Raw genomic sequence first — 26,470 nt, 5'->3', positions numbered from 1 at the left:
GCATATGGCGTGTTGGGTCATCGTATAAAAGGCATGTGTTCATTAGATAGTTTTCAAAAATGAATAAAATGATATTATTGTCATCCATTATCTATATACTAGTTGATTATTATGAGTACGAAAATAGACGGATGCTAAATATATTATAGTAATGAGAAGTGTAATGTCCTATTTTAGGGAACAACAAGAACCATCAAGCTTTCGACAATATTTTTGAAAACTTTGACCCACAACATAATGTTGGCATAAAAGGCCGACTCCCTCCACTTTGTATCCTACTGTGAACACGTCCTCTATCTAGGGTTTGAGTACATAAGCTCAACCCTAACATTGTAAACATATACCTCGGAGTGTAAGAGTTACAAAGAAAGAGAGAATAAGAACTTCCATTGAAGCTTGAAATCTGAGTCTATTCTTTACTGTTTCTTCTTCTTGTCATGTATCTGTGTTGTTTGTTGTTCATCTCAACATACATGTCCTCATACATTCTTCCGTAGATCTACACATAAAATCACATAAAAATTGTTTTGTTGAAATTGTGAACCACGTATGGAAGAATTCATTGCATTTTAAGGAACATGTATATTTCTCCAGTATCTATTTAGGATATTGTATATTGGATATTGGTGTGTTGTTATAATTAGGAAATATTGAGTTTGATGTCGAATACGGTGATATAATGGATGTATTCACATTATTCCATTGTAAAAACTAGTATAGGCTATTTTAGTAAATAGCACAAAGGGCAGTTGCCCTAACTTGGTTAGTATATAACCAAGTTTGTAACCTACTTTGAACATGATGTTGCCATTGTTGTTGTAACTGAAATCTTGAATAATATAGTGTGTTCTTGGTGCCTCTATCTCACTCCTTTGTTGCATCCTGTTAGTTTCTTGCAGATTGTCTTTGTTACTTCTGTTCATTGTTCCACATCCATCAACTTGTTGTCCTCTAGCATAAAGTGTTGCGTTTCAAACTCTTTCATTGATGACCACATCTCCAACAGTTGGTACCAGAGGTCGAGGAATGTGCTGCTGGTCGCCCTTTTTCTTCGACAACATTAGCACTTCAGTCCACTTGTTAAAGAACTTCAAGCTCACTAGATCTTTCTTGAACAAAATCTCCAAGGTTTCAATCAGATTGAAATATTTTGTTTGGCAACTGTATGTCTGCGTTCTGTGAGAGGAAGAAGCACTTTGCCAAGTTCGTGCTCAATCCCGCTAGATCATATTTCGGGTAAACTAGACGGTTGTACCTTTCTCTTGATCATAACTACTTCGAGCAGAACTTCAAACCAATTGGCTCTTGTAAAAAATGGCTTCCACATCTGGCTTGTTAGAGATGAGTCTTCAAAATTTCAACGACACGAACTTTAACTTTTGGAAGGAACAAATGCAAGATTATTTGATCGTGAAGGGTCGGATTGACCTGATTGAATACAAAAATCCTAGAGAAGAGTATAAGCCAAATGAGTGGACGAAGCTCCACAAAGGGAACCTCATGCTTGCTTGGGGGTCGAAGGTACATTCATTGTATGCATTGTTGTTGGATTAATATAAGAATGGTGGTTTCGAAGATGATAATGGGGTTGAGCACGAGGGAGAGAAAGAGATAGGAATATTTTTTTTCTTTCTTATTATTATTCATTGCCATGTGGGGTTATATAGTACGAGAGAATCATACATCAATGTGATGCATAGGGGTGCATACCCCTCTATCCATTCACGCACCCAACTCACTCACACTCTTTCATATCTACACACATGTACAACATGCACATGTGTTTACACACATATGAACATAATTACACACTCTAGTGCACATTACACATACACTTACAACAATACGTTTCACCCAAAAACTCTCACTCATTCATTCCCTTGGGAAGGCCTGTGGTTTCTTTTCCACTTGATGAAGAATTCAGGGACACAATGAAGTATATTGCAAGTATATGTGCAGAAATTGAGGAGTATGGTATATGTTGGATTGTTCCTCCGCACTCTTGGCGACCTCCATACCTACTGAAAGATAGTGAGAAAAATCTGTAAGGTTGCCAATAAGACTGCAACAATTAGACAAGTTGCAAGTTCGGAAAGCTCAAGTAAAAAAGAAAGACAACGAAGAAAACCAAATGCAGTGATAGAAGAAGAAAGAGAAGACGAAGATGAGGGAGAGAAATAGACGGCCCATAATGACAAGTAAAGTAAAATTTGATTCATAGCAGAAGTGAAGCAAAATTCTCCACATAACAAACGCAGAACTTCAATGTGATGGGAAGAAAAGGACGAGATTGAGACTCCAGTTAGAGAATGACATAAGAAAACTTCAGAAGTGGAGATTAATCTAAACTAGAAGAAAATGAAAAGGAAGAAGAAGATGACAGGAATACACGCTCCCAATGAACAACGCTCGGCCACAATTGAGCGTAGGATCAAACATAGAAAACGGGAGATCCTTCAAAATCCTCTTGAGACACATGGCTTCACATGCAGCCACAACCGCGCCCCTGTATTCGGCCTCTGTGCTCGAAAGTGCAACAATCAGCTCCTTGTTGCTACTCTAGGATATTACGCCGCTGCTGAGGGAGAAAACAAATCTGGAGGTCGATTGTCGCTTGGCTCTATAGCCGGCCCAATCGGCATTTGTGTACCCTTCGAGTTGAATTGGCATTGCCGTCTTGTAGAGGATGCCACAATCCATTGTGCCGCTAACGTATTGTAACACTTGCTTAACGCAATCCAAGTGAATGTCACATGGCTTTTGCATGAATTGGCTAAGGAGACCAATAGGGTAGCTAACGTCAGGTCGAGTGATTGTGAGATAGATGAGGCTCCCGATCAATTGTCGATACTGACTCGGCTCACACTCTGTGATGCCGAAGGCGACATCTTGTTTGAGGTTTCGATCAAGAGGGGTTGCCATAGATTTGACCTCAATCATCCCGAACTTGTATAACAAGTTGAGAATGTAGTGCTGTTGAGAGATCATAATGCCACCTCGAGTTCGAATTACCTCGATGCCAAGGAAGTAATTGAACTCCTTCATGTTCGTCATCTCGAATTTGTCAGAGAGGAGGGACTTGACCTTGTTGATGTCGACTAGACTATCTCCTCCAATGACCAGATCATCCACGTATAGGATGATGAAAATTGGACTTCCAGAGTTGTTTCGTATGTAGAGGGAGTTGTCGGATTTTGACATTCTGAAGCCGATTTGATGAAGATACTGTGTTATCTCCGAGTGCCAAGCATGTGGTGCTTGCTTAAGGCCATAGAGTGACTTCTTTAATCGACAAACTACTTTAAGATGGGTGCTCGATTTGAAGCTGGGTGGTTGTACCATGTACACCTCTTCTTCTGTTTCACCTTAAAGAAAGGCGTTCTTGACATCCATTTGATGGAGGTGCCACCCTTTCGCTGCTGCAAGTGCAATCATGGTTTGCACAATCGTCATCTTTGCCATTGGGGCAAAGGTCTGTTCATAGTCGACTCCATGTGTTTGTGCGTCGTATCCTTTCACTACGAGTCAAGATTTGTAGCGATTGACAGAGCCGTTGGCATTATACTCACCTTGTAAATACATCTACGGAAGATCGCCTTTTTGTGAGCTGAGTGGGGTACGAGATCCCATGTCTCGTTCTTGCATAGTGCCCGCATCTCCTCATTCATTGCTTCGAGCCATCATGGATCCTTGGCTGCTTTAGAAAGATTTTCTGGTTCACAAAGTGTCGCCACCTTCACCATAAAGGCATAGTGATATGCCATATAGTCGTTGTAGCCGAATCGGCTAACCAGATTCTTCTCTCGGGTTGAGCGACAAAGTTTCTCATTTGCCGATGTAAGTGCTTTCTTAATTCCGGGTGACTTCATAAGAGGCACATCAAAGCCACTGTACTCATTGTTGAATGAGTGAGTCTTCATATTCTGGCATTTTGGCCTTGCCTTTGTCCATCTTCGGACTCGGCTGAGATGTGCTATAGTCGCACAAGGGCTCTTGTAGCTCACTAAGCCTCGTTGTGATCAGACTTTCTTTGAACATATGGCTTTGTCGATCTTCTTCCTCTATCTCTAGGTTGGCGAAGTTCGGGTAGATTGGGGTTGATTTGGGAGGAGTCGGCTCCGGTTCATACCATGATGCAGATTCGTCAAAGACGACATCCCGACTTATACGAACCTTCCGAGTAAAGGGGTTGAAGCACTTGTACCCCTTTTACTCTAGTGAGTACCCTACGAGGATACACTTCTCCGACTTGGGATCTAGCCTTTGCCTCTTTTCATCGGGATGTGCATGTATGCAAGTGAGCCGAATATCCTAACATGGGATAGGTTTGACATCTTTCCATAATACTTCTCATGAGGGGTAAGTTCATGCACTCCGGATAGATACAAGAAGATCATTATTACAATGTTAGGTTAGGGCTTATATACTCAATCCCTAACTGTTGGACGGGTTCACACTAGTAAGGAGACAAAGTGGAAGGAGTTGGTCTTTTATGCCAACAATGGTAAGTCAAACATTTTCTATTTTGGCGGTGCCAGGTTCAAACCCTCTGTATGCACTAAAATGCCACTAGGCCCTAGGCTTATTTTCATATCTACAAGGGCCGACTGCTTTTCATGCCTAGAATGTGTCTACTCTACTCATTGTGTATCCATTCTCTGTGTTCACCTAACTATGTCGATTTTCGGATAACTGACTATACTCTATGTCTTACGCATACGCTTCCACACACGTATTCTTTTACACCATTATACACCTGTATTCGAAAGATTCAATTAGAGTTGAATCAACCATAGTTGATTCGCCCATCAACTAGTTATTTTGTTTGCGGTCTATTACCGTTTCTCCCACCATGATCTTTGGTGAAGGGTATGCTATGATAGGATATCCGGCATGTGTTATTGAGAGAATAACACTTATCGTTGGCAGAGAGGCCAAATAAATTTTTGGCTTTTATGTGCTTTCACTAGAACACACCTATAGATCAATGTGTGACTTTTATGTGGTTTAGCACCATACAAGAGTCTAGAGATTAGAGGTTGGCTTAACTAGCCATTAACCCTAATCTTTCTTAGCTCTAATAGAAGTTTAAGGGCATCGAGTAAAAGCTCTAATACTCTAAAAGAAAGGAGAAAGCCTAATATTAGAGAAGAGCTACCAAAGCTAGCAAAAGGTGTCTTTTATAGCTCTTTACAAGGCTAGGGAATCCCTTTCACACTAGGTTGCCCATTGGTTGCATTCCTTCCTATTCAAGTTTACTCTATCTCTTTTTTCCTATGGTTTGTTGAGCTTGGTGTTTCTTCTTTGTGCCTTGGTCTCCACAACCGTTGTCTTGGGTGCCGAATACTTAACAATTACATTGTTTATTATATACAAAATTGTCTTGCGAGTCATTACTATTTAAGAAAAATATAAAGGTCAAACTTCCATTTTGAAAATAATAAGATATGAGAAGACCCATGCTTTCTTTCTATACACTCATTATATAAGGATATTGTTGAGAATCAAGCTCAACTTGGTCTAGTGTGTGAACTCACCTTGAGAGTGAATAGACATTCCGACGGTCAAGAGTCACCATTATGTCACCTCTTTGTATTCTAGCATTTAGTATGACACATAACTTATGAGCTTTCACATTCCCCATGCTCCATGAGTCTTGTAGTTAATGAAGAGAGAGGGTTACTATATAAAGCACCCTCCTCCCACCTTGTATTGTGTTGAGTATTTCTCCTTTGTTAATATAATCTAACTTGCGTATACTCTGTGTCTTACTCCTTGTCTATTTCTCTCTCTCTCTCTCTCTCTCATACACACACAGTTCACACCTATTCCACCACACAAGAATCCTACCCGATTCTTTACATGGTATCAGAGCGATTTGGTAGCTCGATCTAGCCCATTCGCCTCATCGTGATCGTGTGTTGTGCTCTACGCCGACGACCAAGAACCGGCTCATCGCTATCGTCGCTTCGCTACATAGCTCGCATTCGAAGAGAGAAGAAGAAGAAGAAGAATCGACATAATGAATACTCAAATGGGGAGTGCTCTCCCTACCGAGAAGTTGGATCGAAACAACTTCGCATCTTGGGAGTACAAGATGCACCAATACCTTGTCGGACAAGGCTATTGGAGCTACATCAAAGGAGCGCATGAAGACCGACCCGCTGAAGCGGCTCCGAATACGCGACATGGGAGCAAGCCGCAAGCCGCAAGCTGCGTGATGTATTGCTTGGCGACATGTGTTCACGATCACATGCTCGGCTACATTCGCGAAGCCAAGACGCCGAAGGAGGCATGGGAAAATCTACGAAAGATTTTTGCGGCAAACACAACCGCAAGAAGGCTTCAACTTCGCCAAGAGTTGAACAACATTCAACAAAGGGACATGTCCATCACGACATACACCTCGAAGATCAAGGAGCTGTGCGATTTGCTCGGCTCAATAAGCGTAAATATCGATGATGATGAGATGGTTCAAATATGCCTTGGCGGCCTCGCACCACGGTTTGGCGCGATGCGAACCACTATTCTAGCACGGGAGAAATCTTCCCCCTTCTTCGAGCTCCAATCAATGCTATTGGTCGAAGAAAACCATGTGCGTACAAGGAGCAATGAGTCAGAAGGCCACATGCTCTACACGCACTCGAACGAAGGAAGAGGACACGGACGAGCGAGAGGCTGATTTGGCCAAGGACAAGGCGGACGAGGTCCGACCTACGACAACAACTCCCAATTTCGGCCGCAAAACGGAAGCCAACGAGGAACCTTCGCAAGAAGGGGGAGCTTCCACTCTGGCCCGAGCCGTCAAAACGCAACCGAATGCGGATATTGCGGAAAGCTCGGCCACCACAAAGAAGAGTGCCGAAAGAAGATGCGTGAATCGGCTTCCACAAGCCGACAACTCACGAATTACGCGCACAATTCCGACTACGAAGAGTATAGCGGAATGTACGGGCACAACTCCGACTACAAAGATCGTGGCAGAATGTACGCACACAACTCCGACCGTGGCGGAATGTTCATGATGAAACATAGAGCAAACTCTATGTCAGCCTCTACCTCAACTAGTGCCCTCAATCTGGAGGACGTATGGTTTGTTGACTTCGGAGCCTCAAACCATATGACATCCCACAAAGAATGGTTTCTTGAACTTCGAGAGCCGGAGCGACCCGGTTATGTCGAAACCGGAGATGACAGTACGCACCCGATTCGACACATCGGCAATGTTCCGTTTGGCGAAAGAGGTAAGCAAACATACATTAAAAATGTCTTGTATGTTCCCACCATCACGAAGAATTTGGTCTCGGTTGGCCAAATGGTTGAGCAAGGGATGCAAGTACGATTCGACCAAGAAGGGTGCTTCATCGAAAAAGAAGGCCGAATCATCGCATGCGGAAGAAGAGAGGGCCGGATTCACACGAGATGAAATCCGCCATGTTCGCGAAAAACACGAAAGACGACTCCGACATAGAGCTATGGCACAAGCAAATCGGCCACATCAATCTCAACAAACTCAAAGCAATGAAATCGAAAGGAGTCATCATCGGTCTCCCGACATTCAAAGAGAAGGAGATTGAAGGTATATGCAAAGCGTGCCACTTCGGCAAGCAACACCGACACCCATTCCCGAAAGAGCGGAACATGAGCAAAGGTCTACATGACGTAGTCCATTCCAACGTATGGGGACTGGCGCAGACGGCTACATTCGGCGGATGCTGATATTACCTGCTCTTCATCGACGACTTCTCCAGGCACACTTGGATCTACCCGATGCGGCAAAAGAGCGAAGTGTTCAGACACTTCCAAACATTCAAGAATGAAGTCGAGAAAGCCACGGGCCGACATGTACGTTGTCTTCGATCGGATGGTGGCAAGGAGTACTTCTTAGAAGATTTCACGACGTATCTCCGAAAGGAAGGAATTCAGTGAGAATTCACTTGCCGACACACTCCGCAACAAAACGGAGTAGCTGAGCGCAAAAATCGGCACATCCTCAAAGTAGAGTAGGCCATGATGAACGAGAAGCATATGCCCAAGTCATATTGGGCCGAAGCTGCAAATACGGCCATCTACCTAATGAACCGATGCACAACATCCGGCGTGCACAAGGTCACTCCGCACAAAAAATACTTCGGAAAGAAGTCGGACTTATCGCACACCCGGATATTCGGCGCGATAGCGTACGTGCACATCCCCGACGAGAAGCGTCAAAAGCTTGACCCGAAGTCGGAGAAATGTATCCTCGTAGGATACTCTCTGGAGCAAAAGGGGTACAAGTGCTACAACCCTTCAACTCGAAAATCTCGAGTAAGTCGAGACGTTGTTTTTGACGAGTCTGCATCGTGGTACGCACTAGAGACAACTCCGACTCCGACTCCGCTCGACCCGGAATCCGCCGCACAAGAGATAGAGGATGAAGATCGCCTTACACACATGTTCGAAGAAAGTCCGATCACAAGAGCGGACCACAAGAGCCTTTGAGCGATCAAAGCACATCACGGCCTAGCCCAAAGATGGACAAAGGCAAGGCGAAAATGTCGAAATACGAAGACGATCGCTTCGACAACGATGAGTCAACTCACTCACTTGACAGTGAGTTCGATGGTTTCGAGGTACCAATCGGAGCTAAGAAAGCCCTCATCTCTGCAAATGAAAAGCTCCACCGATCCACCCATTAAGAACCTTGTAAGCCGATTCGGCTACAATGATTACATGGCGTACCATTACGCCTTTATGATGAAGGTAGCGATAGTACGGGAGCCGAAAACCTTTTCCGAAGCAGCCAAGGATCCGCGATGGATCGAAGCCATGAACGAGGAGATGTAGGCACTACGCAAGAACGAGACGTGGGATCTCGTTCCCACCTCACCACACAAAAAGGCAATCAGATGCAAATGGATTTACAAAGTGAAGTACAACGCCGACGGTTCCGTCAATTGCTACAAAGTGCGACTCGTAGCGAAAGGCTACGCCCAAATGCACGGAGTTGACTACGAGGAGACCTTTGCCCCGGTGGCAAAGATGACAACGGTGCGGACCGTAATTGCGATTGTGGCGGCCAAAGGGTGGCACCTCCATCAAATGGATGTCAAGAACGCCTTTCTACAAGGCGAATTAGAAGAGGAGGTGTACATGATACAACCACCTGGCTTCAACTTGAGTACCCATCTGAAAGCTGTATGCTGACTCAAGAAGCCACTCTACGGCCTCAAGCAAGCACCGTGTGCTTGGCATTCGAAGATAACGCAATATCTTCATCAAATCGGCTTCCGTTAGTCAAAATCGGACAACTCCCTCTACATACAAAGTGATTCCGGAAGTCCGATCGTCATCATCTTATATGTGGATGACCTAGTCATTGGAGGTGAGCATCTTGTCGAAATCAATAAGGTCAAATCCCTCCTTTCCGAAAAGTTCGAGATGACGGACATGAAGGAGCTCCACTACTTCCTCGGCATCGAGGTCATTTGGACTTCGGCCGGAATAATGATCTAAGTGCAAATCCGTGGCAACCCTACTCGATCGTAATCTCAAACTAGATGCGAACTCCGGCACCAAAGCGTGTGAGCCGGCTTAGTATCGGCAACTCATCGAGAGTCTCATCTACCTTATGATCACTCGACCCGATCTCAGTTATCCGGTCGGTCTCCTTAGTCAATTCATGAAAACACTGTGTGATACTCACTTGGATTGCGCTAAGCGAGTTCTACGGTACATGAGCGGCACAATGGATTGCGGCATCCTCTACAAGACCGTGATGCCACTACGCTTCGAGGGGTACACAGACGCCGATTGGGCTGGCTACAAAGCCGATAGAAGATCTACCTCTAGATTTGTTTTCTCCCTCGACAGTGGAGGAATATCCTGGAGTAGCAAGAAGCAGCCTACTGTCACTCTTTCGAGTACGGAGGCGGAATACAGGGGCGCAACCGTAGCTGCGTGTGAAGCCGTATGGCTCAAGAAGATTTTGAAGGATCTGGGCGTACCCATCAAGGATCTGACTTCCCTTTACTGCGACAACATGAGCAGTATCTATTTGGCTCGAAACCTGGTGTTCCACGCGCGGACAAAGCACATTGAAGTGCACTATCACTTCTTCCGAGAGCGCGTTCTAGCTGGCGATGTCGACCTACAACACATTAGCACAAATCTTCAAACGACCGACATCTTCACTAAAGCCTTAGGAGCCGACAAGCTGTGGCAATTCATGACTGATCTCGGATTGACGATCCCTGACCTGCCAAGCTTGAGGGGGAGTATTGAAGACATTACGCAATAACGCGTCGCGTTGTCGTAGTGTATTTCGTACACTACGTGAAAATAATATAAAATAACCGATTGAATAAATATGAAAAAACGAAGAAGAAGAAGAAGAAAATTTCAAAATATATATAACATGCATAGGGCAAGATTCGAACCTTGCACCTCCATGTTAATAATGTAATGTCTTACCATCACACTAGCATTTCATTAGTGTTAAAAAGTAGATGTTCCACATAGAAACGTAAGTTCACGCTAGGATAAACTTTAGAAAAACGCATGATAAAAGAAAACTCTACACATGCACATGTAGCGTGCATGAACACTATAGTCAATAAAAAAACGCACAAGTTAGAAAAAGCATGATCACTTTAAATAAAGCATATAGTTTATGTATAGAAAAAGCATGGAGTCTATAGTTAGAGAAAACGCATGGGTTGCAAAAGACTCTCTCATCTCTATATAAGGATGAGGAGCACAATGTAATAGTCTGTGAAAAATATTTGGGAAATTGGATATATTTCCTAAAACACCAATTAATATAATCGTGGGATTCACGAAGTTTTATATAATCTATCTCTTTCAATCTAAATTCATATTCTTACATAAATATTGATTAATGTAATACTTGTGGGATTCACAAGGTTTGATCTCTTTTCTATTTCTACTCTAAACTATTCTAAACTATTTCAATTTATTACTATGATTAAGACAAACTAAAACAACTCTACTTGTGGGATTCACAAGCTTCTAATAATCTATACTTAATTAAAATCGCCTCAAATTCTTCCTCTTCCTAGTCCATAACCCCAACGGTTCCCACCCGACTCACGTAACGATCCAGAGTCGAAAGGCACGACAACGTGGATTCCGCAAGCCGTGCACACTACGCAAGAACGCGTGGATTACACAACCACGCAACGAAGCCGCGAAGAGCTGATCTACTGCGCAAAGCCGCGAAGAAAGACGCAAACCGAAGCACAGACTTCACAACTATGCACAACGCAAGCTAGAACACGAATTTCGCAACTCCGCATAAATGCGAGTCGACGCGGACTCCGAAACGCAAGTCGAAGTGGATTTCGGATACCGTCCGAAATTGACCCGACTTGAGCTTGAGGGGGCATGTTGAGAATCAAGCTCAACTTGGTCTAGTGTGTGAACTCACCTTGAGAGTGAATAGACACTCCAACGGTCAAGAGTCACCATTATGTCACCTCTTTGTATTCTAGCATTTAGTATGAGTCATAGAATCATATTCTATGACACATAACTTATGAGCTTTCACATTCCCCATGCTCCATGAGTCTTGTAGTTAATGAAGATAGAGGGTGACTATATAAAGCACCCTCCTCCCACCTTGTATTGTGTTGAGTCTTTCTTCTTTGTTAATATAATCTAACTTGCGTATACTCTGTGTCTTACTCCTTGTCTCTCTCTCTCTCTCTCTCTCTCTCTCATACACACACACAGTTCACACCTATTCCACCACACAAGAATCCTACCCGATTCTTTACAAATATTTACACTTAAGTGCTCTTTATCATGTCTTTTGGCTCTCAACTCCATTAGAAACAAATGATGGTTTGTTTTGAGCCAAATTGGACTAAACCGTGAAAGTGCGACTTAATGGCTTAACTGGTTTGGTTTAGGTTAAATATGGTTAAGTTTAGTGTAATGGACACATAAGATGTGCAAGTATTGGTCATTTATATTTACAAACATAAGGACAAGGTATATTCAATAATCTTAAAAATAGAATAATGTGATTGGATGGAATGAATGATAGCACTATCATACTTGACAACCAATTAATGGAGAGGCATTTCGAAAAGCACATCCAATCAAGAGGACTAGGAAGAAGTATAAATAAATTATGTCAGAAGATTCAAATCTTGAGACACTAGTGGGGGGGGGGGCAAGGCTTTTTTTTCTGATGATCATGTTACATATTCCAATGTACTTGTCATCCTAAATATGTTGATGCACAAACAACATGCTTGTGCTACTTGAGAAGGGCCAACGGGGTCTTCGATCAAGGAGGATGTGAAGATGTGTGACAAGGGACTCTAAAACTCCTCTATAATTTACATGATAGTTGTTTGACGAGCCAAACAAAGTAGGTGAGCATTTGAATCAAACAAAGGAGGCGATCATTCAGAAGAGAGCATTTGAAGAGAACAAGGAGGAAAATAATCTAGGCAAACGTAGGAGGTGAACATGCATGAGTCGACCATTGATGGGAGGTGAGACAAAGGCTCAATGCCAATTGCCAGTTATCAGTCCTCACTCTCTCACACACACAATGGTGTACAAATATATTAAAGCATGATTATTGGTAATCACATGAGGTTAGCACCCACTACAATTGGTTAAGAACACAAGTACAATGATCGAACCCAAATATACAAGGGTAAAAGCATGCGAGTGGAAACAATATTATAACTAATTAGCTGGTAAAATGTCTATAGCTATTTAGCTATTTGTTTAGCTAGTTTTTTGTGGAAAATCACAAGGATCATTTACGAAATTTTATGCTTTATTAGTTAAATATATGTCATTTAAATACATGTCATTTAATTTATGAGAATACTCAAAAATTTGAACTTTTGTTTCTAATGTAGTGGAACTTGGGGAACAAGGCCCTCACCTAAATTCGACTTCAATGTCACTAAATCCTTGTTAATCCTGAGTTTGAGTTCGAAATCCAAACAAATGGAGTACTCTGAGAATGAACGCAAACGAAGCTCCCACAATAGCACAAAAACTCTCATATCGACATTACTCCTTCAAAGCTACAACACACCACCAGTTCGATTCTCATTTAGGTATGTATTAGTTACACATTAAAAAAGTTTTATTTCCCTTTCTGATAACTGTAACTTTGTTGCATGTTCATCTTTTATAAAAAACGATTAGGGAAAAGTCATTGAAGTTCCAAATAAGGATGTCTCGAAGATCAGTGTGTAGCAACAGGTGTGTTTTTGATTGACAAAAAATTTGATTAGGGTTTATTTCATACATATTTTAGATTAGGGTTCTTGATTTTCTTAAACGATTGATTTTTGATTAGGGTTTCTGATTTCCTTAACCATTTGATTTCTGATTAGGGTTTTTGATTTCCTTAAGCATTTGATTTCTGATTAGGGTTTCTTATTAAGGTTTCTGATTTCCTTAAGTGGTTGATTTCTGATTAGGGTTTCTGATTAAGGTTTCAAAATAGGATTTCTGATTTTTTAAGCTGTTGATTTCTGATTACTATTGAAAATTTCAAATTTAGTGTTGGAATTTTGCACCAATTCACATTTCTAATTTCAATGGCTGTGTGTGTACAAGCTTCCCCCAAATATGATTTAGGATTTGGGTGAATGTGGCTGATTTTTTATTTTTGATTCTTCCCTACCAATCATGGTACTAAATACACATGTCCCAGTAGAGCAGGGGTTATTGATTAAGGTTTCTAAATAGGATTTTTGATTTTTTAAGCGGTTGATTTCTGAATATTGTTGAAAATTTCAAATTTAGTGTTGGAATTTTGCACAATTCACATTTTTTATTTCAATGGCTGTGTGTGTACAAACTTCCCCCAAATTTGATTTAGGATTTGGGTGAATGTGGCTGATTTTTTATTTTTGATTCTTCCCTACCAATCATGGTACTAAATACACATGTCCCAGTAGAGCAAGGGTTTTTTATTAAGGTTTCTAAATAGGATTTCTGATTTTTTAAGCGGTTGATTTCTGATTACTGTTGAAAATTTCAGATTTAGTGTTGGAATTTTGCACCAATTCACATTTCTGATTTTAATGGCTGTGTGTGTACAAGCTTCCCCCAAATTTGATTTAGGATTTGGGTGAATGTGGCTGATTTTTTATTTTTGATTCTTCACTACTAATCATGGTACTAAATACACATGTCCGAGTAGAGCAAAGGTAACATGTATTGATTTTTTATTTCAGGTGGCTCGTTCCTCCATATCCTAGAGTGCTAAACTTTGCAAAGTTTTGCGAGACAAAAGAGGGCTTTAACAAAATATACAGTCTGTCGCTAGAGGGTATTGACCTTGCTGTTCTAACAGATAAATTGATTCGTGATGTAGACTGGTTGTCAGTCTAGGGAAATGGAGATTTCACGACGAGTCACCGCTTCCACCCTGGAAGAAGTAAATGTGGGTACGGAGTCGGACCCCCGTTTCCTCTCCATCGCAAAGGAATTAAGGCCGGACCAGAGAAACACGATGATTGCACTACTCACGAAATATAAGGATGTGTTCGCTTGGGCTCACGAGGACATGAAGGGGTTAGATCCCAAGTTCTATCAGCATAAGATCAATTTAGCAACAGACGCAAAACCGGTCCAGCAGCGCCGCTACCACATGAACCCGAACTATGCGACCCGCGTGAAAGAAGAAATTGACAAGCTCCTGAAGGCGGGGTTCATACGGCCAGTTAAACAAGCGACATGGTTAAGCCCAATAGTGGTCGTTCCAAAGAAAAACGGCAAAATATGGGTATGTGTAGATTATCGAAAATTAAACGCCGTAACCATTACAAACGCATTTCCTTTACCCTTCACCGATAGCGTACTAGACGCCGTCGCGGGACATGAGATGTACAGTTTTTTAGATGGCTTCAGTGGGTATAACTAGGTACGCATGCATCCCGAAGACCAAGAAAAGACGGCATTTGTCACGGACTGGGGAGTCTATGTGGCAGTCATCATGATGTTCGGACTAAAGACAGCGCCGGCAACATTTCAATAGACAATTACAGAGATCTTTGGGGAATACATTCCGGCGTTCATGCAAGTTTTTTTAGACGACTTTGCGGTATATGGGAGAACAATAGACCATTTTACACACTTACAATTGTGCCCCGAACGTTGCCGCACCGCACGCTTAAGCCTGAATCCCGCGAAATGTGCTTTCGGCGTGACTAGCAGGACTCTCCTGGGCCATATAGTCAGCAAGGAGGGAATAGCGGTTGATCCAAACAAGATCTCCGCGATTACACAAGCCAAAACTACGACAAATGCTAAATCACTCAGCCAGTTTTTAGGACAAATACGGTGGCACATTCAGATGATACGATATTTGGCGGACTTCGCCACGCTATCGTAGTGTAATTCGCACACTACGTGAAAAACTACATTTTTGGTCCCTCCGGATAGGACATGGAGTACTCGGTGAGAACCGGAAGAAGGAACCGGTAAGGACCGAAACCAGTAAGGAGACCCGGCAAGAGCCGGATAAAGAAGGCCGGTGAGAGTCGGTGAGAAACGGACGAAGCGATCGGTAAGGAGGTCCCGGTAAGAACCGGACAAAGAAAACTACCAAGCACCGGATGAAGAAGAACCGGAAAGAGCCGGATGAAGAAGGCCCGTGAGAGTCTCTCACCGGATGAAGAGACATATTTGTAAATAGAAGAAAGTATAAATATATATATATTACATGCATAGGGCAAGATTCGAACCTTGCACCTCCATGTTAATAATGTTAAGCCTTATCATTATAGTAGGGTATTATGAATTTTAAAGTTATACTAAACTTTATCCCATGTAAAATTTCTAGACATGCATGGTACAAAAGTTATTCATGCATAGACACTCGAGTTAAAAGAAAAGATGAGATAGAAAGCTAATCATGCACATGCAGTGTGCATGAAAACTAAAGATAGAAAAAGCATGATGCTTGCATGGGATAAACTTAAACTCTTCCAACACTATATAAGGAAGAGAGAAAGATGTATAGAGGTTGTTGATTATTTTACAAGGGTTGATTAATATAAGATAATCGTGGGATTCACGAATTTGCTAACTATTCTTTCTCTCTTAATTTGATTACTCACTAATACACTATACTCGTGGGATTCACGAGGTTTTCATATCTTTCTTTCTTACAATATATTTCATATTCTTAATTGCCTTAGAATTTTCTTTCCTCCTAGTCCAAAACCCCAGCGGTTCCCACCCGACTCACGCAAATGATCCGGAGCCGAAAGGCACGACAACGCCGTTACATGTTGTCGTACACCGGACTCCTTTCCAATGGACTGCAATGGAGGATAAGGCCTATGAGGCACTTAAGATAATGCTCACACAGGCCCCCTTCGTACAACCCCCAGTTTGGGCGAAGCCATTCCACATGTTCGTCGACGCCTCAGACATAGCAATAGGAAGTGCACTAATGCAGCTAACTGAACCAAACTAGTACCGGCCAGTGTACTACACTAGTCGTAAATTATGAACAACAAAGCGTAACTATTCCACAATGGAGCGGGAGGCGCTAGGGATGATCTGTAGCATCAATAAATTCCAGCATTATTTACTAGGGAGGAAATTCATGTTCCACGTGGATCATTCGGCGTTGCTGTATTTGGTGGAGAAACAAGCCTTGACGGGAAAATTGGCGTGATGGATGCTGCTGCTCCAAGAATTCGATTTCGTAATCCAACACCGACCAGGGGCGCAACACACAGTGGTGGATTTTTTGAGCAGACTCGAGAATGGAGAAACAGTACAAAAAGATGACGACGATTTTCCGGACGCCGACAACCTGCGGGTAGCAGCACTAGCAGAAAGAACGGAATTGACCTTTCCGGACCGGTGGCTTATGGAAATGACGTACTTTTTGACTACGAGACTACCTCCACCACAATTACGCACGGACGAGAAGAAACGACTAGCAGTCCGAAGCCATCACTTCTGCCTCGTAGAAGGAGTTGTATATCACAAAGGAAGTGACGGCATTTGGCGACGTGGGGTACGTCAGGATGAGAAGGAAGCAGTTTTACAGGAGGCGCACTGCGGCACGACAGGTGGCCTTTACGCGGGCGATGTTACCGCCCGGAAAGTATAGTAGGCGGGCTTATGGTGGCCAACAACGCAAAAGGATGCACCCGAGTATTGTAGAAGGTGTGATTTATGTTAACGGATGGGCCAGCCCGCGGAGGGCGCAAGGATGCCACACCAGCCCGTATTACTGCTAGACCCCTTCCAAAAGTGGGGATTGGATTTTGTGGGCCCCTTCACATTGGCGGCAGCCCGCACGGGCAATAAATACATATTGGTAGCTACGGATTATTGCACCAAGTGGGTAGAAGCAAAGGCACTACGTGAAAATACGGCGGCCGTCACAACCAGATTCCTTTACGAGCACATCTGGTGTCGGTTCGGCTGTTCTATTGAGCTCATTAGTGACCAGGGGAGTCACTTTCTCAATACGGTGGTTCGGGAACTAACACATCATTACGCCGTTGTCCATAAAAAGAGTATGCCATATTATCCACAGGCGAATGGGTTAGGGGAATCCACCAACAAGACGTTGCAGACCATCTTGAAGAAAATCGTCAATGAAAATAGAACGGACTGGGATACCAAATTACAGAGTGCGTTATGGGTGTACAGAACCAGCTACAAAACAAGCATACAATCAACACCGTTTCGACTAGCGTTTGGGCTGGAGGCTGTGATGCCGGTCGAATTTTAGGTACCCAGTTTGCGAATTCAGGTACGGGACCGACTATCGGAAGCCAAGTTGGAGGAGGTACGGCTCCACCAACTACTTGAACTCGAGGAAAAATGCGTACACAGCATGGCGGTGTTGGAGCAGGAACAGCGACGGCGTAAAGCGTTTGTGGACCGACATCGGAACGCAAGAGAAAAGGAGTTCGTCGTCGGTCGGGCGGTGCTGGTTTTCCAAACCCGCATGGGCCAGATGCCAGGGAAGTTACGCTTCCGCTGAACCGGCCCATACTGGATAATTGGAGCAGAACAAGGCACATTCCAACTAGGTACGTTGGCCGGGGAAGTAGTACGGCAAAAGGTGAATGGGTTTCGCCTTAAACCTTACCTGGGCTTTACGCCACCTAACCCATTCACCGCCAAACAGGACAAAGCCGGAGAACACGCGGCGTAAATGGGCGGCCCCACTTGTACCATAATGTAAAAATAGGTTGTATATAACCGTTACGAAAAAAAGAAAAGAAAAGAAAGAGAAGATAGCGACTATTAAAAGGACTAAATGCATGCACAGACTCCTAGTTCAAGAACACGTGACACCACGATGGCTCACCGCCCAATGAATCCTAAGCCACAAAAAGAAGGAAATAGAAGATCTTCTGCACAAAACAGAAACCCACCTTCTAACTATCAGCGCTCCCATCGCTCCTCCCCCTCACCTTCTCCTCCATCTTATCACAGAGCTCCAGCCCACCGCAACCACCAGTCTCCTTCCCACGAACCTACTCTGGCGATGCCGATCTTCATCTCTACTGCCTTACGCCGATGGCTCATGGAGAAACGCCTGGACGGGTACATCCAGGTTGCAGAGGCACCCCCACACCCGGATGCCATGGACATCGCTAAGAAACTGAACATCAACACGATCACCAACTCTTCCATCTAGAAAAAGTTGGACCTCTCATCGCTAGGCGAAAGGCATTTCGAAATCCCTCCTACAGAGGCGCTGCAGTGATATTTCGGGCCATACTCCTCCTCCGCCAAGGCCTATAGAACGAAGTAGATCCCGGATCCCTTCTTCCGTGAAGTTGCCAAGTTCCTGTTAGAGGTCGGTTGCATACATGTCAATGCATATGGGATGCCCAAGCAGAAGGAGGGCATCATTATCGATACCTTTGAAGGACGTGCGGTCGACTGGGGGATCGTCATAGGGTCGGCGTTCTGGGAAGGCCTGCATGTGTATCACGCAAGAAAAAACTCAGGCCGATCATACAACAGTACCTTACGGTACTATTCCCACCCCGAGAACCTACCAGCACCACAACCCAGTCGATCCACACTCCCGCCCCGATCCGCGAAACATAGGTTAGCGGAGTTAGCAGCCCCAGAGTGGGAAGAGGAACCCCAACCCGCCCAGCCAGACATGCGGACAACACCTCCCACCCAGCCAGACACACGGACAACGCAGGAGGAACAACAGACACGTTCCGTGGCAGCAGCCCTAGAGCCCGACACTGAAACACAGCAGGATAGCCCCAGACCAAAACGACGTAGATTGGACAAGAAAGATGGGCGGGGATTGGTCAAAGACGTCCCCACGGCGGCGGAAACAACGACTGACGGCGATGGCTCCACAGTTATGGAGCACAATACCACCTTGAAATTATCCGGGAGCCATGGTCGATCATTACGACCCAGTCCCAACAAGGGAAAGCCGTATTGACGGCGAAAAGCGAAGTGTTGGCATATCCAAATATCCCAGATACGACTCATGAGTTCAGCACACTATTACAATTCAGAACCTCTTTTGAGATCATGGAATTCCTGGCAACAAAACATATAAAAGCCTCCCAACGAATGGCCGAGGAGCACGCAGAGTGCCAGATGATCGAGCGCTCCCTGACACAAACGACAGAGAGCGACGATGAGGTCCGACTAGCCAGGGTCGGCAGACAGAGGAACGCCGGGGTACACCGAGTAGGGATGGAGCTACCCCCATTAAACACGGCCCTTGTCGAAGTCCATAGGGAACTGGCAAAGGTTAGCACGGGCGCCAAGGAGATGGCCATTAAAAATAAGAATGTCTGGAAGAAGGTGAAAATGACCCAAGCCGAGCTGCAAAAAGCCAACGAACGCATCGTGGAGTTGGAAGCTAACACGACCACGACGCAACACACAACTCCACCACCAAACCATGCGATCGACTCTTTGAAGGAAGAAATTGAGGCTTAGTCCGCCATCGCCTCGAAAGAAAAAAGGGTCGTGCAACTTGCAGAATCAGAAATTGACCGCCTTCGAGTCGAACTGCACCAATCCTCAGACAGAGAAAAGGAGATCCAGGCTAACGGCCAGAAGGCAGTAAAAATCCTTGAAGAGAAACTCGCTATGGAGGTAGCTCAGCACATGCGGACAAAAGACGAAAACGCCCAATTACAGGATGAAGCGAAGAAATCAGAGGCAGCAATCGCAAGACATTGGGCCTTATTAGAGAAAAAGAAGGTATGGTTCGACGAGCAGCTGGTGGTCGAACAGGAAAGAAGGCATTAGCTCGCAATCCGCCTAAACAATGAAATGGGGAAATTAGAAGAACAACATGCAAAGGAATTCCAGCTGTGGGCGGGCCTGAAGGCCACGTACGAAGAAGCGGCGGTGGTTAAACAACAAGAAATTGCAAACCTCCAGAAGTCGATGGAGGACGCACACAACCGTTGCCAGGCCATCACAAACAATGTGTGTATCCTTCTCCAAACAAATTGGGAGAGGTTCACAACGCAATTGAAAACGGCGCTGGACAAAGGATGGATGGCGTGGGCAACCCAGGCAGCGGAATTGCACGCGTATCGTGCGGACTGGGAGAACCGGCGAAAGGACGGCCGAGGTTTCTATAAACTAAATGAGGAGAGCATTGTGGTCGTACGAGAGGACCTAACGCAAGACTATCGTGCGCTAGTGGACCAACACTCCAAACAACTCGCGCAGCTCTTAGACGATTTTGGTGAAAGCTAGGAGGAGCTATTCCACCAGATCACACAAGCCGGCAACACGCGAACAAATGAGGAATCCAGCGTGATGCCAATTTTGGGCACGACCGAAGAACAGGAACCTCAGGCCAGATCACCAGAAATTACAACGACGGTGAACAGCGTGGACCGACGAGCTGAGTCCCCCACAATACCAGACAGTGAAACCACTGCCCAAGAGGAGGTTCATCCGCACGAGCCCACACTATCATCGGACCACACGGAGAACGGTGCGGGCCAGGCGGAATCACAGCCCCACTCCCCGGAACGTACAAAGACGGCCGACACCACGGAGGAAGTAACGATTGAGAAAAAGCCGCGGCCGACCACAAGCACGACGACGGCAGAGCCCAACCCAGTAGCTCAAGAAGAGCCCACCGTACTCGGACCGACCACACACGACGACTGCAGCATCGGGGGTAACCATTCCGACCAAACAAGGGAGCCCTGCCACGATGCACCTACGGGCCCTACGTCGCCTCCGGGCGCGGACACCGCAACAAAGCCAAACACCCGGGCCATTTTGGAAGAGATTAACGGGATGGGTCCGACGTGCCAGGGCACTGTCCCACATGCGTGCTAGGTGTTGTCCGCCGGAATAGTAACCAACGGACAAGAGCGTAGGAATAATAAATAATATAAGATCATAACGCATGTAACAGTTCACGTAGGAAGCGTGAACGGCTAAATAGACCCTGCGTATATAAAGGGCAGAAAACCTCTGATAGAGGGAGCATGTAATTTTGGGAATGTAAAGGAACGTATCATAATAGAATTCTATCTTCTCTGAAAGTCTGTGTATAGCTACGGTTTAGGGTTTATTCGTTGTTCCACAACCACTTGGAGGTCTAGGTCGAAGGATTGACCGCAGACCGTGTTCCTAATCGGTAACAATGGCAGTCTCATGTACAAGCTAAAGGAGTCTTGTTTGGTGGTAGAGTTCAGTATATGCTTATTCTTATCTCTAGAAAATTGATTGGTTTTTTGAATGTATATGCTCCGAATTCTACTACTGGAAGAATTCGATTGTGGAATAAGTTATTGCAAGATCTTCTTGTGGCACAACATTGGTGTGTGTGAGGTGATTGCAACATGATTGAAAACCTTATTGATAGATTAGGAGGATCTTCTGCTACTATCTCGGGTTTGGAATTGCTTGAGTGGGAGAAATTTAATTTTCAAATATGAAGTTACTGATTTGTGGCATATTCCTACCTTCTCTCACATGCCCGATTCCTTGTTATACTCACATTCCAATCGAAGAAGTGCCGCTCTCAATTTGTCAAGAATAGATAGGTTTTATGCGGATTCTTTCTTTTGGGATCATGGAGGATATGTGGGTATTATATCAGGCACTTCGTTCTCAGATCATGCCCCGATTATGCTCAAATTCTGTATGGACAGCCATACTTCTATTTCTCGATTGTATGTGCCAAGGTTTATTGTGGACGATATGAATTTGCAGAATACAGTTTTTTGTCACTTTGGAGAATGGTTGTAGGGGATTCTAATTGTCAAAAATTACAGAATGCTCTTATCGCAGTTTCCAACTTCTTTATACAACAAGTTAAGCTAAAACAAAGTAGTTACACTAGAAATTTGTTGAATGCTAAAAGAGGTTTGGCTTCTCTTCAAATTTTGCAAGAAAAACAAGCTCATTCTCAATATATTCATTGTGAATTACAGAATGCTATGATGCTTATTTCTTCTTTGCAGCAAAAACGTGCTCAATTCTTTCTTCAAGCATCTGCAGCAAGCTGGTGTGCAAAAGGTGACACCATGTCAAAAAAAAAAATCCAACATGTTATGCCTAAAAGAAATAAAATTCAGATTGTACAATTGAAAAGATCTGATGTCACAGTTACAATGGATAGAGATGAAATGAGGAATATTGTAGCTACTTATTATGAGTCGTTGTTATCAGCAGATACTCCAAGTGTTGAAACTCTATAGATGCATCAAAAAGTATGGGCTGCTACTGTGGTTAAGGTAACATCTCAGATATCTCTTCAGCTTCTTCGTCCATTTTCCTCCTTTGAAATATGACAAGCTATTAAAGGTGTTGGGCTAGATGTGTCCCTGGGAGTAGATGGAATGGGAAGAGATTTTTTCATTACATATTGGGATTTGATTGCCGATGATCTACTGGCAGCATTTCAAGAAATGTTCAATACAAGTTATTATGCCACAAAAGTGGAAAGAGGGATTAATATGCCTCATTCCGAAAGGTGATGTTGTTACGGATGAGGTGAAGGGTTGGCGGCCCATTACTTTATTGAATGCAATTTACAAAATCTATGCTAAGTTATTGGCTTTGAGATTACAACCCTTTCTTCCAGAGATTGTGCATGATTCACAGACGGGATTTATGCAAGAACGTAGCATTTTTGACAATGTTTTTCTGTTTTGGGAATTAACAAGGATGGCAATGAAAAATAAAGAAGATCTTGTGGTACTTCTATTAGATTTTGAGAAGGCACATGACAGAGTTGATTGGGACTTCATGGAATGTTTGTTTTTGTGATTAGGTTTTCCTTCTCAATGGATTAGGGTTGTGGCTTCCTTGTATCATGAAGCCTTTAGTTTAGTCTTGGTCGTCGGCAGGCAAACTAGAAAATTTTCTATTTCGCGTTTTGTACGTCAAGGTTGTCCATTGGCCCCATTCCTGTTTTTGCTAGTAATGGAAACATTCTCAATGTATTTAAACTCCTCTCAAGTTTCTCTGAAGGGTTTGCCTTTGCCTGCCATGCAACAACAAATGGTGGATGCAGAATTTGCAGATGATACTGCAATTTATGTTCAAGGTAATGATGAAAATTTAAGTAAATTGCAAGAAGTAGTGGAGGAATTCTGTTTGGCCTCTGGAGCAAAGATAAATTGGCATAAATCTCTTGGCTTTTGGGTATCACAAAATTCCTTGCCTACTTGGATGTCTTCGCAGGAATTCAAGTGGATTCCTAATGGAACCACTACTCATTACTTAGGCTGTCAAGTGGGACTTTATGTTACTGCAAATATGTTAGTTGCTCCTCTACTTGTAAAAGTAAGGAGAAAATTGTTGCTTTGGGATCTGGTTAACTTGTCACTTGCAGGTCATGTACTTGTAGCTAACCAAGTTCTTTTAGCTACTATTTGGTATATTGCTTCAACTACATTGTTTGCTAGATCATGTATTTTACAGGTGCAACGCCTCATTCATAATTACATTTGGGGAGGAAAAACAGGTCAAGGTAAAAGGCCTAAAGTAGCTTGGGCAGTATTGATTGCTCCGCGACATAATGGTGGGTTGGGGCTGGTGGATCTAGAAGCACAGTGTAAAGCTTTGCTTTCTAAATTTGTGTGTACAGCTATGTTGCCAATGCAAGGTGTTTGGAGTCGGTTGATGATGCATTGGTTGTCTACTATGTGCCCGACAATAGGAGGAAAGTGGCTACCATCATTAAGATGGGGCTTTATTCAGAATTTTCATTTGTTTAAAACAACCTTATCAGAAGATAGGTTTTTTAATGGAATTCTCACAAGTTGGTCAGCTTTAAAACGTTTCTAGTTCGGAAGGTGCCTTCGACAACGGATGACTTGTTGAGATAGCCCTTGGCCTGGAACTTTCTCCTATCAGATTCAAGGGGTTTTTCTTCTTGGTAGCCATCCTCGATTGAATTGGGCTTCTATGGATGCATCAATAGCAGGTAATGTTCTATCATGGGGATGCTATGCTATGAATCAACCGTTACAATCTTTGTCGAGGCTTTCAGTTCGAGGAAGTGCCGTTATGTGCAATGATATGCAAGTGGCATTGGGACAATTTATGGCTTCATGGTCCCCCTCTAGCAAGCCGATTTGGTTTGGTTATTTCTCTCCTTTAAAAGTTATTTTAGGAGCTAAAGTAATTAACACTACAGGTGATGTAATATACTTTAATGTGGATGATGATGGTAGGTTGTGGCATATATTTTCTGAATCAAATGTGTGGATGTCCGCCAATGTTTCAGCGATTCGAGTAGTTGCAAGATCTGGAAAAAAATGGTTCTTGGATCCACCCTTTCAAGAATGCTTACGGTGTTGTTCATTGTGGGTTTTTCAAAAAAAGCCGCTTTATAATTTGGATTGGGATCCAGCTAATTATCAATGGAAAAACCGAATGCTAGTGGAAATGGTAAACAGTTTTTCCAATATTCAGTTAAGCTAGGTAGAAATTTATTATTGCAATTAAAGTATAAATGCCTTACTACCATGAAGCATTGGACTGCAAATAATGTGAATGCATTGTAACTTACAAAATTTTGGAAATGGTTATGGAGTATGTAGTTGTCGAAAAAAGTGATTTGTTTTCGTTGGTTGTTGATGCATTATGCTCTTCCTATTGGTGATTGGTTGAGGCAAAATCAGCAATATGCTTGTGGAATGCATTGTGGTGCATCTACGGAATCTGTTAACCGTTCTGCCGGAAACACCTTCGATATGCCTACGAGCTATCAGTATCAAGGGAAGTGTAATCGTGAAGACTTCTGCACGGGGTGTCATTAAGGGAAGAACACGGAGAGCATACCCGGAATAGAGCCCGGGTCGTATACGTAGTTGAGACCTTAGAAATGACGACACACAGATGAAAACAATAAAAGCAAATAGATATGTATTATTGTAATCGTTAGCGATGTTTACAAAAAACAACGGCCCACATCGGGTAGCCTTACAAAGCTTCTATATCTATGTAACAACCTTGCCTAGGCTCTGGATATCTCCCCCCTGCCGAGGTACGCAGACCTCAGTTTATATACTTCTTTTCCTTCATACAGCGCCGAGCGGTTGACTGACTGTGAGGCTCGAAACTCGGTTTTTTTACCTAATTCTCCCTTACCTACTCGCCTTACTTCCGGCATATTATATTTAACTAATTTCTATTTTTGGCCTATGGACAACACCTGCACACCCGAGGGACAGGACTTTGTCCGTTGGACCCACGGTTCACCATGGATTTAACAAAACCACACGAATTACAAAAATGGCCCGTTCCTACGGGGCTTAGAGGTTGGTCTTATTCTTCTTCCAATATGCCGAGGATATCCTAGGGGGTGTGGGGTTGGGCTGGCTGCTCGGCCCGTGGGGTTGGTGATGGGGGTGGTGTTGCCGAGTTGGGGATGGTGGTGTCGGCGTGTGTGCCCTCTTCTATTGGGACCAATGCACGCAGGGTCGAGGTTATAGTTTGTGGCTCCGGTGGGATATGGACATCGGTAGGAGCAAACTCCTCCGGTCTAGCTGCCGTGGGGAGTGACGCGGTTCCTTGCTCGGTGTTTGTGGGAGCTCTGTGACTCCCGGTAGCGAGTCGTTCTTCCTCATACGCTTCGGCCTCTAAACGAAACACCATTAGATCGTCGTTGAATTCCTCCAAGAGTTGCTCGATGGCCGTAGTGTGGGATGTTGCCAAGCTATGATATTCTTTCGTTAAGTCCTCACGGAGGGTCTGGATGCTGGTGTCATTCATCTTGTAAAACCCTCGGCCCTCCTTTTGTCGGTTCTCGGCATCCACGCGTAGTATGTGTAGGTCCGCGGCTTGGGCTGACCACTCCTGCCAAACATGGTCAAGCGTTTCTTTGATCTTTGTGGTGAATTGTTGGCGATACTTGTGGATTAGGGTCTTGATTTTGGTATCGTCCATGCCGATGCTCGTGCGGTGAACTTCCAGTGCCTCCCTTGCGGCCTTGGCTTCTTCTTGGCTCTTGTGGGCGAAGAGTGCT

Source organism: Azolla caroliniana, unplaced genomic scaffold, assembly GCF_043228905.1.
Source record: "Azolla caroliniana isolate FFs.n. ecotype wild unplaced genomic scaffold, voAzoCaro1.0.p SCAF_14, whole genome shotgun sequence".
Lineage (NCBI taxonomy): Eukaryota > Viridiplantae > Streptophyta > Polypodiopsida > Salviniales > Salviniaceae > Azolla > Azolla caroliniana.
The sequence above is the reverse complement of the archived record's forward strand: the minus strand, read 5'-3'. Positions refer to the sequence as shown.